We start from the raw sequence: 13,256 nt of genomic DNA, 5'->3' as shown, positions 1-13,256 counted from the left end.
TCATAAAAACAAGCCTGGGCAGCACGGCGGCACAGTGGTTAGTGATTGTGCGGCACAGTTCATGTCATGGGAACCTCCTGCGTGGGTTCAAATCCAGCTCCAGACTTCCTGTGCGGAGTTTGTATGTTCTCCCCGTGCTTGCGTGGGTTCCCTCCGGGCACTCCGGTTTCCTCCCACGTTCCAAAAACATGCATTTCGGGTGAATTGGCCGGTCCAAATTGTCCCTAGGTGTGAATGAGCGAGTGAGTTGTCTGTCCCTGTGTGCCCTGCGATTGGCTGGCAACCAGTTCAGGGTGTCCCCTGCCCACTGCCCGATGATTGCTGGGATGGGCTCCAGCACCCCCGCAACCCTACTAAGGATAAGCGGTACGGCTAATGAGATGAGATGAGATGAAAAACAAGCCTAGCAGAAAAGTCAGAGACACGAACAGTCTTATAACATAGAGTATGTGCTTCATTTCAAACTAAAAGGACGTAAAACAATTTCCAATGTTGCTGAAGTAAAAACAAAACGGAAAAATAATCTCAACAATCCTTGACCAATTTCTAAAACAAAATGCACAGAAAACGTTGATTACACATAAAATTGACATCGGTACACATTTTAAAAACAGTACCTGAATCTGAATGAATGAATGAAAACTTTATTCGAACATCAAAATAAAAACAGAACAAAAACAATAACTCAACCACAAAATAAAGTTACATAATATGTTCGAAAAATGGTAGTAAGAAGCAAATGCTTATATTACCTACTTCTTCATCTTCCCCACCAATGATATAACAACAGTTGTAATGATATTAATAATAACAGTTATGATATAACGATAGCACAAACACAAAGTTAACCATAGTTCTAGACGTACTATTCCCAATCTCTCGTATCACTAATCCCCCATTTTCTTCATCTCTGTATTCCGCCAATAATGTTTTTTTGTATTTAATTTTGAACAAGTGAATAGTCGGACATCGTTTGTTCTCGTCTTGTAAATTGTTCCAAAGTTTGACTCCGCACACAGACACACACATACTTTTCCTGGTGGTTCTCACCTTTGGGATTAGGAATTCACTCCAGCCCCTTACGTTATAATTTCTTTCCGAATAAATCATTTATGGATGTTTTCTGGCACTATGTTTTTGTTGACCTTAAATAGCAGTTGTGCAGTAAAAGATTTTACTGAATCATCTAATTATAATCATTTGGACTGCAGGAATAAAATATGAGTATGATCTCGATATCCTACCCTGTGTGTAGTTCTAATTGCACGTTTTTGTAGGATAAAAAGGAGCTGGAGTCAACTTTTGGAATGATTGGTGATGGTGGTGATACGAAGGAGAAGGACGATTTGAGATGAGTCAGCGGACCAGCGTTTGACCCAAAGCATGTGAACGCCCGCATGGACCAACTGGCAGAGATGGGAAGCTGCGTCGTGGCCGTCATAGACTTTCTGGACTACTTTACAGGCTGGGGGCGTCGCTGCTGTCATGTACTTTGCGGACAAATTTTCAACATGTTACCTAGTGTTTACTATGTTTGTGTACTGTAATGCTAAATGTAATTCACCCTGGTGATCCTGGAAGGGGGATACCACTTGTGAGGTCCCTTCTCAAGGTTTCTCCTTTTCCTCACGCTGAGGTTTTGAGTTGTTTCTTGCCCGCATTTTGGTTTAAGATCAGGTCATTGTGTCATTGTAATCCTGTGCAGTCCTTTGAGACATTTTTGTGATTAAGGCCGTCATAAATAAATTTGACTTGACTTGACTTGACTTGATTGCCCCAGACTTCTGCACAATATGTCATGTCCAGCATGGTCGCCAAGGCGACCGGCTGGCCCCGCCCCCTGGGCACCGGCTGTAGCAGATTTTCTAATTTGAGTGTGTGCTTCTTAAAGGTTTTGGGGATTGCCGGTGGGTTCATTGCATTACTTTGCATTACTCTGTTGTTTGACTTGAGGAAACCTGTACTTGCCCGTTCTGAGTAAAAGCCTGTTTTGTGAGTATTCCTAGTCTGAGTTCCTGTTTGCCTGTAAGCCTGTTTTTGTCCCCGAGTGTTGGACGACTTTTATTTCCTTAATAAAAGTAACTGATCGTTAACGCGAATGAGTTCACCCTTCCTGCCTCCCATCTGGTCCGGTCTCGTGACACAATATGTTAAAGATGGCAGAACTAGAGAACAACATCATAAATACAATACAATCTGATGTTGTTTCAAGGCTTATAACAATGTAATGTCCAACAGTCTAGTTAATGCAATTACCGTATTTTCCGCACTATAAGGTGCACCTAAAAGCCTTTATTTTTTTCAAAAGCTGACCATGCGCCTTATAATACAGTGCGCCTTATATATGGGTCAATATTAATTCGCAAAGTCTTGCAACTGACTTGCAGCCGCCGACTCGATTTTCCCCCGAACGCCAAGTAGTACGCGGTGTATGCTGGGATTTATTTACTGGCGTTTCATTGGCTGACCAATGTGTCAATCATCAGTTGAATGGATCACTATTGGCTAAAGTTATTCGGAGGTCAAGGGGCGGATCCTTTTTATCATTTACAGGCTGGCATTGGCTTAGACGGCAAAACAAAGCCTGCAATTGGCCGAAAAAGATAATTGTGAATAGCAGGGTTGTCTACGGCATAGAGGAAACATGTTTTACCATTCTGTATTTGTAAATATTTTATTCTCCTGGATTTACTACACTCACGGATATAAGAGGACCACGGTTGCACATTATTATTGAACGCAACGACTTCGGTGAGCTTCTCCGGCTATATATTTTCTCTGTATCTTGTTTCAGACTGAACTCGATGTTTCTGTGATAAGCGGTGCAGATAATGGATGGAATGGAGTGTCTATTTTTAAATTCAACTCAATTCCAAGTGTTTATTGTCATATGCACAGTAAAGTTGCGAGCGAAAAAGAAAGTAGAAACTAAGGAATGGTTGGCATTTCTTGAATCCCAAGACTTTAACCTTCCGAATGATATTTGGAACGATGCATTTGAGTGACATGGTACAGACACTGTTTCCGTACATGTCCGAGACACGTATTTGCTTCTTTGCAAGCTTTTTGAATGTTAAGGGGGTAATAAGTTTGACTGAACTATCTGACTGTTTTGTCCACGTTCCCATTGTAGCGCCTTATAATCCGGTGCGTCTTATGTATGTCAAAAATAGGACCAAAAACTGTTTTTTCGGGGTGCCCCCTATAACCCGGTGCGCCTTATAGTGCGGAAAATACGGTAGTAAAAACATGCATATATTCAATTTGAAATACTAAACATAATTCGCCGGCCGTGATGCCTTTCTTTGAAGCCGACCATGTTCATGGGATCCTGTTAGACGTGTCCAATTAAACAGGATTACCAGTCGAGGGTTGCGTATTATATAAGAGCGGCTATCACCGCCAACTTCAAGCATGTAATGATATCTTCTTATTGCTTGGAATCCTTAAGATCTGGTCAGTGAAGTGAAATGATAGCATTTCAAAAGGATTTATTCATATATTCATAGAGACCATAGGCCGTACATTAAAAATGCCTTCGTTTGAAGAGGGAAGAACCGATCCTTTAGGGTGGAAACGCGAGGAAGATTTACCTCTTTGTCTTTAATCCATTAGCATATAAATTGAGACGCGTTCACAGAAATTGAAAAGATTTAGGAGGGAAGACAATCTTTGTGAATGGTTGGTTTGGGACCGATGTTCCCTCTAAGCTGCGTGTGTGCGCAATTGCACACTACCCAGAGCTTTTCCGCGCACGAGAAAATCTAGCCGGCGCACAAAAATCAGGGCTCAAAATTACGAATTAAGAAGCGACTTAAGTCAAAGTTACCGTGCATGAAGGTAAAAATACATGGGTTCCCCTGAAGCTGTGTTCTAAATGCGGTATTTTGAAGGCAAGGTCGAAATTGAACGAAGTTGAGTAAAGTCAGTAGAGTTTTTTGAGAACCGGCTTCTTCGGCTCGGCTCACTAAAAGGAACCGGCTCTTTCGGGTCCTAAGCGACTCTTCAGGTTGTTTTTGCTTCTTTAATCCCAACGTGATCAAATATTATGTAAAATTATGCACAAAATGACTTGAAAGAAGGGGGGAAAATAGAACAAAAAAGAAAAAAATACCAAAATGAAAAAGTAGTGAAAAGCTGAGGAAAAATAGAACAAAAGGAGAGAAAAAGAGCAGGAAAAATTAAGAAAACAAAGCCAGAAGAGAAAAAAAAAATCAGGGCTCGAAATTCTTAATTAAGAAGCAAATTAAGTCAAAGGTACAGTGCATGAAGGTAAAAATACAAGGGTTCCCCTAACGTTGTGTTCTAAATGCGGTATTTTGAAGGCAAGGTCGAAGTTGAACGAAGTTGAGTAAAGTCAGTAGAGTTTTTCCAGAACCGGCTTCTTCGGCTCGGCTCACTAAAAGGAACCGGCTCTTTCGGGTCCTAAGCGACTCTTCGGGTTGTTTTTGCTTCTTTAATCCCAACGTGATCAAATATTATGTAAAATTATGCACAAAATGACTTGAAAGAAGGGGGGAAAATAGAACAAAAAAGAAAAAAATACCAAAATGAAAAAGTAGTGAAAAGCTGAGGAAAAATAGAACAAAAGGAGAGAAAAAGAGCAGGAAAAATTAAGAAAACAAAGCCAGAAGAGAAAAAAAAAATCAGGGCTCGAAATTCTTAATTAAGAAGCAAATTAAGTCAAAGGTACAGTGCATGAAGGTAAAAATTCAAGGGTTCCCCTGACGTTGTGTTCTAAATGCGGTATTTTGAAGGCAAGGTCGAAGTTGAACGAAGTTGAGTAAAGTCAGTAGTTTTTCGAGAACCGGCTTCTTCGGCTCGGCTCACTAAAAGGAACCGGCTCTTTCGGGTCCTAAACGGCTCTTCAGGTTGTTTTTGCTTCTTTCATCCCTACACGACCAAATATGATGTAAAATTGTGCACAAAATGACTTAAAGGAAGAGGGGAATAGAACAAAAAAGAAAAAAATACCAAAATGAAAAAGTAGTGAAAAGCTGAGAAAAAAAGAGACAAAAGGGAGAGAAAAAAAGAAGGAAAAATTCAGAAAAAAAGAAAAGAAAGAAACAAAGGAAAAAAGTAAATAGAGAACAAAAAGAAAAAAGTAACAGCTAGGAAAAAATAAACACAATGAGATCTTTTTTTAAAGGAATTTATAAAAAATAGAAAAAAACTGGAAAAAGAAGAAATGGTGTGTGTTGCATTCAAATAATTTCCAATGATTCCAAGTCAATCTTGTTGCCAACATTGTACTTCCACTCAAAAATGTGATTAAATACAGTTGTGTATCGTACTAAAGAGACAATCAAGCGATTGCTATTGAATACTCTCAAAGCACATTGGGAAAAATATACACCTGTGCTCAGAATATGGGAGAACCCTCTTCCAGGCAGTTTTATGGTCAACAATAAAAAGGGAGTTAAAATGCAATGTATCCGTTTCTGACCTTCACAGCCAATGAGGCGCTTTTGAGGAAATACTGATAAGTTTTGAGCATCGGTGTTTGCCAACTGAATTTTATTACTGGGAGTTACGGTCTAGGTGACAGCATTAAGCTCTCCGGCTGATGCATGCTGAATGAAGAATAGTGAACTGAATATGTGATTATTTTTCTCAAGGTGAAACAAATAGAAGAATGCTGCAAAGCCAAAACCTCCTGATCAGTGTTCCCTCTAAAGCTGCGCTCGTCCGCAAATGCGGACAAAAATGAGGGCTCAAAATTACTAATTAAGAAGCGACTCAAGTCAAAGTTACAGTGCATGAAGGTCAAAATACACGGGTTCCCCTGACGTTGTGTCCTAAATGCGGTATTTTGAAGTCGAGTCGAAGTAGAACGAAGTTGAGTAAAGTTAGTAGAAAACCGGCTTCTTCGGCTCGGCTGACTAAAAGGAACCGGCTCTTTTGGGTCCTAAACGGCTCTTCAGGTTGTTTTTGCTTCTTTCATCCCAACATGACCAAATATTATGTAAAACTATGCACAAAATGACTTAAAAGAAGGGGGGAATAGAACAAAAAAGAAAAAAAATACCAAAATGAAAATGGAGTGAAAAGCTTAGAACAAAAGAAACAAAAGGAAGCGAAAAAAAAGAAGGACAAATTTAGAAAAAAGCCAGAAAAAAAGAAAACAAAGAAATGTAGGAAAAAATTAAATAGAGAACAAAATGAAAAAAGTAACATCTCATAAAAAATAAACACAATGAGATTTTTTTTAAGGAATTAAAAAAAAGTAGAAAAAAACACGGAAAAAAGAAGAAAAAGTTTGAGTTGCATTCAAATAATTTCCAATTGTATCAAGGGAATCTTGTTGCCAACATTGTACTTCCACTAAAAAAATGTGATTAAGTACAGTTCTGTATCTTACAACCGACTCAATAAGCCCCCAAAAATGTTAATATTATGCGACAAAATATGTCAGGAAATAAAAAGAAATGGAAATCTTGTGAAATTGTTGTAAAAACAAATGACGTTTGTAGGCCGTACAATCATTGCGATAATACATGAGTCAATTCATTCAAAAGAGAAAAATAATTTTGCATTGCCGGAAACTCAGCAAAATGTAAGGTAATGTCAAGTTTTGGACATGTTTGATAATGACTTAGTTGCCACACTTGGGATTGCTGTTGCTCACTGCTGTTTCAAGCTTTGCTCACCGACTTTGTGTGAATGCTCATACACGTAAGGGAACATTGCTCCTGATGGTTCTTGGACAAAGTGCTGGCTTGGAGTGATATGATGTCACAATGTTGGCTGTAATCTGCACGTAGCAGCTGTTTAGCTCTCCCAAATAGTTGTTTAGAGGCAGTAAGAAAAGCATGTGCACACAAAAAAAAATCTACCGTAGATTCCGGACTATAAGCCGCTACTTTTATCCCTAACTTTGAACCCTGCGGCTTATTCAGTAATGCGGCCAATTTATGTCATTCAAGCCGCACCCACCACATTTTAAGAGGAAAACCAATTTTGTACTTACACAAGCTGCACCTGTATATAAGCCGCATGTGCCCACATTAAAACATGTAACACAAACACAAAATTAACTCAAACCCGACTTCAAGTCCCGCGATTGAAACTAAATGTCCTTCGTTAAAGTCCACAGTCCAAAAATCACAGCCGGCAAAATGAACGGTAAATGATACCGGTACTTAGGGTTTGATGCAGACCTGCACCCGTTGAAAGTAATCCAAGGTGTAAAAAAGTGTATATTTCCAAAGGTAAGGGTGGGAAAAATATATCAGGTGAACACATTTACTCACACAACTCCTTTTTCTTTAACCAACTTTTTACCCCCTCTTCTTTCCTTGTCTGTCCCTCACCTTTAGCGGTCCCCACTTAAACTCGGCACCCCGCGTTTGTTCCGCCCCTCATTTTTCGTTCACCCGTGCAAAACATATCAGAATAAGTGTCTAAAATAAATACATTACAAAAATATACAGTTGCAAATACATATTATACGTGGGTTACGCATATTTACAAAGAAAGAGGGTACACCGAGAGAGTTTTCAAAGCTTTAATAATAATAATATAGCTTTAACAGGGCAGTTAATGGTAGCAACACTCGAGCGCCGCTAGAAAAATGACATCAATTGGCCGCATCACTGAATAAGCCGCAGGGTTGAAAGTTAGGGAAAAAAGTAGAGGCTTATAGTCCGGAATTTACGGTAATCAGTAAACGCACACAACTGTGCAAAACTGGAATAATATTTGTGTTAGAGATCGACATTATTAAGACTATTTAGTGGCTATATTTGCACAGATAAAATACATGTTTATAGTTTAATTCGACATGATGGTGGCAGAACTTACGTCCGTTCTGGGTGAAGTCCAAACAGAGAGAGGGAGTGGTTTATTTTGCGTCAGAGAAATCAGTACACACAAGAACATGACTTCAAAATAAAAGAATACAAGATTAATAAACGTACAAGAGATGCAATAAGACTGATTATTGAAACGTCACTTTATGTGTGTGTGTGTGTGTGTGTATGAGAAACATTGTTTTTATATTTTGTAATATAAAAACAAGCTAATTACCCTGAGAGAGAAACCTGACAATTTGTTTGTTGGAAAGTCAAAAAAATCACTCTGCTGTTCTTTTTTTTAAAATGCATTAGTCACTGATGGGATGGGACTTGTCAATAGGGGGATTGCTGTCAGCATTTTTTATAGACAACCTGGGAAAAAAGAAAAGCTGAGCTGGGCAGCCAAGCTTACATAATGAATGCTTGACATTTTCCGTGACCTCGACCTTGTTGAAAAAATTTGCATTGCCGTTTCAAGAGCCAGGAATGGTAGCCTCAAATCATACTCTGCTTGATTCATGAGGGATTTGATATTCTCTGGGACTGTTTTATTTCAACCAGCAAGAAAATATAAGGACCTTGATGGACAAGAGACCAACACTTTAGCTAGCGTAACATTGATTGTTAAATGAAAAAGAAACAGGGCAGCACGGCGGCGCAGTGGTTAGCGCGTGTGCGGCACAGTTCTTGGGAACCTACTGTGTGGGTTCAAATCCAGCTACCGGACTTACTATGCGGAGTTTGTATGTCCTCCCTGTGCTTGCGTGGGTTTCCTCCGAGCACTCCGGTTTCCTCCCACATTCCATAAATATGCATTTCAGGTCAATTGGCCGGTCCAAATTGTCCCTAGGTGCGAATGAGCGAGTGAGTTGTCTGTCCCTGTGTGCCCTGCGATTGGCTGGCAACCAGTTCAGGGTGTCCCCTGCCCACTGCCCGATGATTGCTGGGATGGGCTCCAGCACCCCCGCGACCCTACTGAGGATAAGCGGTGCAGCTAATGAGATGAGATGAGACATATGGACCTTGATGGACAAGAGACCAACACTTTAGCTAGCGTAACATTGATTGTTAAATGAAAAAGAAACAGGGCAGCACGGCGGCGCAGTGGTTAGCGCATGTGCGGCACAGTTCATGTCTTGGGAACCTCCTGCGTGGGTTCAAATCCAGCTCCAGACTTCCTGTGCGGAGTTTGTATGTTCTCCCCGTGCTTGCGTGGGTTTCCTCCGGGCACTCCGGTTTCCTCCCACATTCCAAAAACATGCATTTCAGGTGCATTGGCCGGTCCAAATTGTCCCTAGGTGTGAATGAGCGAGTTGTCTGTCCCTGTGTGCCCTGCGATTGGCTGGCAACCAGTTCAGGGTGTCCCCTGCCCACTGCCCGATGATTGCTGGGATGGGCTCCAGCACCCCCGCGACCCTACTGAGGATAAGCGGTGAAGCTAATGAGATGAGATGAGAAACAGTCATTTTAGGCAGCCAAAATTCAATACACTGCTACTTTGGGACTCCTTGATACATCATTTGCTCAGGATCATAATTCTAACACTCAATCGATAGAGTACAGAAACATTTTTTTTCCATACAGAGTAAAAGTATCTATTTTGGAAGTTCCTGAGTATTTTAAAGTACCGTATTTTCCGCACTATAAGGCACACCTAAAAGCCTTTATTTTTTTTAAAAGCTGATCATGCGCCTTATAATACAGTGCGCCTTATTTATGGATCAATATTAAGTCGCAAAGTCTTGCAACTAAGGCAAGCAGCCGCCGACTCGATTTTCCCCCGAACGCCAAGTAGTCCGCGGTGTATGCTGGGATTTATATACCAGCGTTTCATTGGCTAACCAATGTGTCAATCATCATTTGAATCGATCACTATTGGCTAAAGTTATTTGGAGGTAAAGGGGGCAGATCCTTTTTATCATTTACAGGCTCACATAGGCTTAAGGGGAAAAACAAAGCCTGCTATTGGCCGAAAAAGATGAATGTGAATAGCATGTTGGGTTGACGGCATAGAGGAAACAGTATTTTACTATTCTGTACTGTATTTGTAAATATTTTACTCTCCTGGATTTACTACACTCACGGATATAAGAGGACCACGGTTGCACATTATTATTGAACACAACGACTTCGGTGAGCTACTCCGGCTATATATTTTCCCTGTATCTTGTTTCAGACTGAACTCGATGTTTCTGTGATAAGCGGTGCAGATAATGGATGGAATGGAGTGTCTATTTTTCAATTCAACTCAATTCCAAGTGTTTATTGTCATATGCACAGTAAAGTTTCGAGCGAAAATAGAAACTAAGGAATGGTTGGCATTTCTTGAATCCCAAGACTTTAACCTTCCGAATGATGGAACGATGCATTTGAGTGACATGGTACGGACACCGCATCCGCACGTGTTCTCGACACGTATTTGCGTCTTTGCAAGCTTTCGGAATGTTAAGGGGGTAAGAAGTTGGACTGAACTATCTGACTGTTTTGTCCACGTTCCCATTGTAGCGCCTTATAATCCGGTGCGTCTTATGTATGTCAAAAATAGGACCAAACACTATTTTCTCGGGGTGCCCCCTATAACCCGGTGCGCCTTATAGTGCGGAAAATACGGTACCTGTATTTACTCCTCTTCAATCATGCAATGTTGGCGTTGCGTCGTCTGCTACAAGCCAGGTGAACTCCTCTTCCCACGATGCTCTTAATGTACGTTTACGTTTTGTAGCGTCATACATTTTGTGTGCTTCTTTTGAATCTTTCTTCTGGGGCTGAGGTTGATTCCAGACCACTTATCGATTTTTCTTGCGTTCTCTTTGCGTCTACTTTGTAAAATGATATGCAAATGCGCGACCTAACAACGCTCGGGAAAGTCTGGAAGCACGAAGTTATCCGATGCAGGCTTCAGAAGTATGCAAATTGCAACTTAAATTTGTTGGGAGTAGCGGTAATACAAAACAATAAGACAAAAGGTTATACAATGAATGACTGAAGCTAAACTACAACTAGTAAGAAAACACATCTATTCTTGATAAAATGAAATGAAATGATCTACATTTCTATAGCACTTTTCAAGTCAATGACTTCCCAAAGCGCTTTACATTGTGCTCCACATTTCCCAATAGCGGCCTTGCAGCCATGTAGGGCGCTAACCTGCTTATTGGGGGTATTAGGGGTTCAGTGTCTTACCCAAGGACACTTGACATGTAACACGGACGAGACGGGATTCAAACTGGGATCCCTTGATCCCAAGACGAGCGCTCTACCTCCTGAGCTACTGCCGCCCCAACAACAAAGTACTGTGTTGTTTAACCAATCTTTGAAGGACCATGTTTGCGCTTAAGTAACCAAGTCAAGGTAACTCGTGACTACCAACGCCTTCATTTCAAACTCACCGACCCGTACCCTCCCCGGAATTAAATGTAATACATCTGTATCCAAAAATAGGATGATAGAAATTTTACCTTGTGAATATTTTATAATCGGCCTGAGTCACATAGTAATTTTTTGAATGAATGAATAAAAACTTTGATTTCGAACATTCAAATAAAAACAGGACAAAAACAATGAGTCAACAACTAAATAATGTCACATAACATGTTCGAAAAGGGGTATTCAGAAGCAGACGCTTATTTTTCCTAACCTTTTTTTTCCCTATTAAATACATTTTACAAATCCTCCTTTCCTCTTATGTCTAATATAACAAAATCTCATGGATATACTTTTTACATAGGTCAGATTTCAATAATTATAATGATTACAATAATCACATATTTTATACATCTTCGTAATACCCATCCCTCAATAATAATAATAATAATAATAATTTCCTTGTATTGTCATTCTGTGTAACAATGTACACAGAACGAAATGTCGATTGCACCTGACCCGTTGTAGCGAGCCGATGCAGCCGCAGCCAACAGAGGGCGCCGCCGACCACTTTTTAAGTCTTAGGAATGACTCGGCCGGGGCGCGAACCAACGTCATAATGCCACTAGTTACCAAATACCACTGCAACACCAATGATAATAACAACAATAAAAATAAACATAATATTTATAATAACAGTTCTGATATAATAATAGCAACAATAACAACAAGTTAACCATACATTTATGCCATTTTCTTCCTCCCTGTATTTCGCCAGTAATGTTTTTTGTATTTAATTTTGAACAAGTGAATAGTTGGACATTGTTTGATCTCATCTTGTAAATTATTCCAAAGTTTGACTCCGCACACAGACACACACATACTTTTCCTGGTGGTTCTCACCTTTGGGATTTTGAATTCACTACAGCCCATCAAGTTATAATCTCCCTCTTTCTGAGTGAATCATTTTTGTATGTTTTCTGGCACTATGTTTTTCATCTCATCTCATCTCATTAGCCGTACCGCTTATCCTCAGTAGGGTCGCGGGGGTGCTGGAGCCCATCCCAGCAATCGGACAGTGGGCGGGGGACACCCTGAACTGGTTGCCAGCCAATCGCAGGGCACACAGGGACAGACAACTAATTCGCTCATTCACACCTAGGGACAATTTGGACCGGCCAATTAACCTGACATGCATGTTTTTGGAACGTGGGAGGGAACCGGAGTGCCCGGAAGTAACCCACGCAAGCACAGGGAGAACATACAAACTCCACACAGGAAGTCTGGAGCTGGATTTGAACCCACGACAGGTTCCCATGACATAAACTGTGCCGCACAAGTGCTAACCACTGTTCCGCCGTGCTGCCCCACTATGTTTTTGTTGACCTTGCAAAGACGCAAATACGTGTCGAGAACACGTGCGGATGCGGTGTCCGTACAATGTCACTCAAATGCATCGTTCCATCATTCGGAAGGTTAAAGTCTTGGGATTCAAGAAATGCCAACCATTCCTTAGTTTCTATTTTCGCTCGCAACTTTACTGTGCATACGACAATAAACACTTGGAATTGAGTTGAATTTAAAAATAGACACTCCATTCCATCCATTATCTGCACCGCTTATTACAGAAACATCGAGTTCAGTCTGAAACAAGATATATAGCCGGAGTAGCTCACCGAAGTCGTTGTGTTCATAATAATGTGCAGCCAATGTCCTCTTATATCCGTGAGTTTAGTAAATCCAGGAGAATAAAATATTTACAAATACAGAATAGTAAAAAAATGCTTTCTGTATGCCGTCAACCATGTGCTATACGCATTCATCTTTTTCGGCCAATTGCAGGCTTTGCTTTGCCGCTTCAGCCAATGCCAGCCTGTAAATGATAAAAAGGATCCTCCCCTTGACCTCCGAATAACTTTAGCCAATAGTGATCCATTCAAATGATGATTGACACATTGGTTAGCCAATGAAACGCCGGTAAATAAATCCCAGCATACACCGCGGACTACTTGGCCTTCGGGGGAAAATCGAGTCGGCGGCTGCAAGTTAGTTGGAAGACTTTGCGATTTAATATTGATCCATAAATAAGGCGCACTG

At 40.6% G+C, this 13,256-nt stretch overlaps 1 protein-coding gene across 2 annotated transcripts in view; it reads right to left on the bottom strand.

Moving 5' to 3' along the window:
• stk32c (serine/threonine kinase 32C) overlaps positions 1-13,256 on the bottom strand; it is a 105,630-nt gene that overhangs the window by 52,650 nt on the left and 39,724 nt on the right. The gene's annotated exons all lie outside the window — the stretch shown is intronic.

The sequence above is a fragment of the Urocampus carinirostris genome, chromosome 13, assembly GCF_059441175.1.
Source record: "Urocampus carinirostris isolate Australia breed hairy pipefish chromosome 13, RoL_Ucar_1.0, whole genome shotgun sequence".
Taxonomy (NCBI): domain Eukaryota; kingdom Metazoa; phylum Chordata; class Actinopteri; order Syngnathiformes; family Syngnathidae; genus Urocampus; species Urocampus carinirostris.
This window is presented reverse-complemented; position numbering and strand designations above follow the sequence as displayed.